A 5,000-nucleotide genomic window follows, 5' to 3' on the forward strand; every position below is an offset into this window, starting at 1 on the left:
AGGTATAACAGACAGACAATAATTTTGTATAATATTAAAGTTTATCCCCCCCAACCCAGGTGGAATTGAAGAGTCGCATAGTGTGGGGGAGGAACGATATCCTCAGTCCGTCAGTGGAGCAGGACAGTGACAACAGTCTGTTGCTGAAGCTGCTCCTCTGTCTGGAGATGATCCTGTTCTGTGGATGCAGTGGATTTTCAATTACTGACAAGAGCCTGCTCAGTTAAGACAATTGATATAAAATTGAAATCGACTGATACATGCAGTCAAAATGTTGTCAACCACAATGATCACCAACTTACTTACAAGAAAAATCTAGTCAGGTATTAAAAAAGTAGGATATCACATTCACTAATTCAAGTGCAAATAACCATAAAATTGTCTGGATAGTCCTACTACAAAAAGGTAATAAACCTTGTCAGTCTGATCTTACTCAGAGATGTTTGATTACTATAATGTATATCTATCTAAAGTGACTTTAAATTAGCTCAGAAAGAATGCTTAAAGACCTCCATAGTTTGGAGAAGTTACAATTGCCAAAGTTCTCCTATAGGTTAATCAGTCTACTGGAAGGGAGACGGTGTCTAAATGAAATACTTAATTGGTCTAGAAGTGGATATCTATAATTATTCTGCGCTAGTGTGACTAAGATGTTTAGATGGGCATCAGGTTGGCTTTAAGGTGCTTTTCTGTCTGTGGACCTAGATGCCTCAAGGAAACTTTCAACTCAGAGTTACGCCAAAATATTCAATTAGCTTAAAGTTGAACCGAAGAGTCCATCAAAAGTGACTCAAAAGTCAGCCCTTCTTCAAAAAAATCAATGAAACCTGATCTTTAAATCATAGTTCTAAAAATGCATTAATGTGAAGTTTGTTGCATTGTCATAAGTCTTTTGAAGAATTTTGTAATCTATGTATACAGTATTAATTATCTATACCTATCATTGATTTTTTTAGTGTATCACTAAATGAAATTAATCTCTAAGGTTGTGTAAACTACATTTTATCTGTAGGTGCTTTTGAATGTTTGCAAAAATATTTTTTCAGCTATGACTTTGTTTGCACTGTTTTGCATGCGTCTCAAACTATGACTTGTACTTTTATTTTAAACATACTTTTCCTTCACCTTTTCTAATTTTTTGTGAGCAATATCCGATGATGGTCAACTCACTGCACCTCAAAATCATCTTGTTACATCTTTATCATGCCACCAACCACTCTCCATTGATCTTCCTGACACAAATTCTCAAGGCTCACTCATTCTCACTGGCCAACCAGACACAGAACAAGATGATGTTAGTTCTGGGTTGCTTGACAGTTATAGGGAAATTCTACAGCCCCTAGGAGTTTAAAAGTCAGAATCACAATAATTACTATTTGCAAAATTCGGCAGTGATGAAGATTAATGTTGACAGTGACAATAAAATGAAACTGACATTTAAACTCCACATGACTTAAACTGATATCTGACCAAGCTTAAAAACAATAGTAAATGCAAAGTGCATTGTGGGATTGTGTTTTTTGGAATAGCCATACGTTTGTTTACTGATAAAAATAAAAGATGGTTCATCTAGTTTAATCCCACAATGAGAAATGTACCTAAGAATTCTAGTTAGTGTGGAGTAATCAGGCCCGCACCTAGCAAATTCTGGGCACCAGGCAGCTGACAGAGTTCAGGCCCCTTTCGTGTTTCAAATATGTGCGTATATTTTAAAACGCCACTTATTTTCGAAAAAAGGGCGGGCCCCTGTCAAGCGTTATGGCTGCCATGCCCCAACACCCCAAACCCCACCCCGTTGCGGGCCTGGAGTAATACATTATGTATCTAAAGTATATGCTTCTGAGTAAAAGTAACCAGACGGTCTGACAGTAATGTCAGTAGAGAAATATTACATTATGGTATAGTTTCCATTCTTGGAATTAAGAGTTTTTGCTTTCAGTCTATCTGCAAAGTCAGTTTGTATTTGTTTTCAGGACCAGTTTACCAGACAAAACTGTTTTTATGACTTCATTTGAAGTTTAGAATAGATTCCTCATTATATAAATAGCCTTGTACCCATGTCTCTATCTTTTACTACTATTATTTAATGCTTCATGAGAACCGTTTTCTTTAGAGCACATATCTGGCTTTTGGTGCTCTAATCATGTGTTCTGCTTCACGTAACAAACAGTGTATCAATCTGCTGATCCTCTAGTGTTTATTGCATGACATTACTTTTATGAAAATCTGGGAGAATAAGGAGGGGACAGGCAGAGCAGCAGACAGTAAACACCATTGTGCAGTCAAAGAAAAATTTATTACCAACCTCTCAGTGTTTAAATTTAGAGGTATTAAGCATTAGTTAGGCATTTATGCCAAGATGAAATTGTGTAAACAGGATTTCTGTGTAAAGAAAAAACAGATGGCATCATAACACTATAATTTGTGCACAAATCAAACAAATTTATCAGCCTTCCCTGAAAGCCAAACCTGTACATTATCTGTCATTATATAAAGCAGTATAGTAATAAGGTGCTGCCAACTTGCTCCAAATGCTAGTAAGTTGTCAATTGTAAGAAAAATAAGCTAACCCTAATATTAGGTGTTTCAAGAAAAATATCAAATGCTTTGGTAAGTGTAATTCGGATGAAAGCGAAAAATTTACAAATTAGAACTTCTCTGCACTCCGTAAAAAAAACTCTACTACCACTAATTAAAAAAGTCTATTTAAATGAAAAAGTTTAGCTCACATTGATAATGAACTACTCAAAAACTAGTCTCTAATGCATTAAAACAAATAAAGATCCATGCTTTCCATAAAGTTTCAGCTGTTTGTTTTTTTTCTGCTATGCTGTTTCACTAAAAACACTGTAAAGAGGAAAAGACACCATATCATAAAAGGCAGAGATTGAGTGTTTTGAGTAGTGAGAACATACCCTTTGATAAACTGCCAGGCCTGATTACTGCGCTGCACTTAATTGTAACAGCTTAGGCTTCCTACTAACATCATCAATAATAAAGAAAAAAATGACAAACTGCTGAATCAAGTAAAATAGCTTGACAATATGGGGTTCATATTTGTTCTTTGCAGAATACTTAATCCGAATTACTATACAAAGCCACCTGTTCTCATTAACTTCAACCAAAAGCTTAAAACAAGCTATATTTTAATTCATCCATCCCTCTTTTTTGCCCTGAACAGTGTGGCAGGGAAGCTGGAGTCTGTCCCAGCAAAAGATACAAAGCAGGAACAATACCTTGACAGGGTGCCAAGTCCATCGCAGGGTGAACACAAATTCAGACACACACACATCTGGGCCAATTTAGCATCAGTGTTTGTTTATTCCATAAAAATAACGTAAAATCCCTAGACTCCAAGTCTGTACAGAAAGTTCCAGCTTATGGATATCCCATAGGAATTCTCATAGTTCCAATGTTTGTATGCTGAAATCAGCACTTGCAGGACATTGCCTCAAGATGCATACTGAAAGTGGAACATGTAATCAACAAAAAGCTTTTCATTTGGATGGAATATTCTGCATAGAGCAAAACCAACAATTGTACTTTGGCAAAAGTACAAGTGACAATCACTTTCTAAACTGTTTTTGTAATCCACTAAATCAAATCATACCTTAAATGCAAAATGTTTGGGGGGGGTCTTTAATTTTCCAAAGTACAAGCATACGAAAAAAATATAAAACAAATGTTTTTCAGTGTCAGTGTTTCTTCTAGAAGAGCTTTATGGGACCTTGAACTAAAAATGTTATTAATTTTCAACAAGAACCACACACAAATTCTAAAAGTCCACACTCATCCCCATGTTGCAAGTTCTGCGGTTTCATTGCACTTCTTCCATGTGCTCTCTTCATGGCAGCAAACTTGCAAAAGGCATTAATCAGCTTTGGGTGGCACTATGCTTTAAGCAAGTAATGATTCTCATTGATATTAAAAGATCTAGTTTCTGACCTACAATGGCTTCTACAGCTAGCTTACCATGAGGCCAAGAGTGGCTGAAAATAATTAACATTTGGAAAAACTAGCTAACATTACCTGGATTCAAACAGTACATTGTTAGAAAAAAAACAGGAGTTAAGTGTGAGCCTAAAAGAGCAGTTGTTTGTTTTTTATGTTTTTTGGTCATGTTCAGAAACAAAAGCAGTCCTAATACCTTAAGACCCAGGTTTAAACTCAATGCATGACAGGTGACGGGTAGTGTTGTCTTTGTGAGAAGTTGCTGAACTGTAAGCCATAACAATGTAGTATCGTCCAACCACCCAACTGGATATGTAACGGTAAGACAGTCAATTGCCTGTTTTACAATATAATTATATAATTATACAATACACATATATATCTATATATCTTCTTATATAATACACTACCGTGGCAGTGCGTTCGTCTGCTCAATATTTTAAATCACCTGTAGCTTGCAAACCATTTGACCGATTGAACTGAAATTTGGTACACATATACTACGTGAAGTCTATTATTCACTTTTGGGTAATAATTGACCTCCAAGGTTATTCCTCTTTTTATTTTTAGTTTATTGTAGAATCAACTCTCGGCAACGGCCAGTAAGGCGGCCGTGTAGCACATGCGTACAGGTACCATTCTCATCCCTACCATCTTTGCCGTCACTTCTTCTACCTCTTCATATCTTGCAACATTTTTGAGGCATATTGAAGACCTAAGTGTCAGCTTAAGTGAAAAATTAAGGAAAATGTACTAATTGCAACACAAACACTGATTTAATCACTTTTAACGTGAAAAGATGCAGATGAAAGATGAGAAGAAGCAGGCCGCTAGGGTGGAGAAAAGAAGAGCTGCTCAGGAAACAGCAAGTACATCCAACCTCTGAGCAAACGAATACTAAACGTACAGAGAAAGAGTATGAAAACTATGAATGCTCAAGTCAATCAATCAAATCAAAATCTTTATTGTCATTGTAGCAATGAGACACTGTACAACAAAATTTTAGGTGCAATTTTCCAGTGCAAAAAATAAAATAAAAACAAAACACA

At 36.0% G+C, this 5,000-nt stretch overlaps 1 protein-coding gene across 1 annotated transcript in view; it reads right to left on the minus strand.

Annotated features, from left to right (window-relative positions):
* The window catches only part of atrnl1b (attractin-like 1b), a 1,075,952-nt gene that overhangs the window by 817,440 nt on the left and 253,512 nt on the right, over positions 1-5,000 (minus strand). The gene's annotated exons all lie outside the window — the stretch shown is intronic.

This window comes from Polypterus senegalus, chromosome 1, assembly GCF_016835505.1.
Source record: "Polypterus senegalus isolate Bchr_013 chromosome 1, ASM1683550v1, whole genome shotgun sequence".
Taxonomy (NCBI): Eukaryota; Metazoa; Chordata; class Cladistia; order Polypteriformes; family Polypteridae; genus Polypterus; species Polypterus senegalus.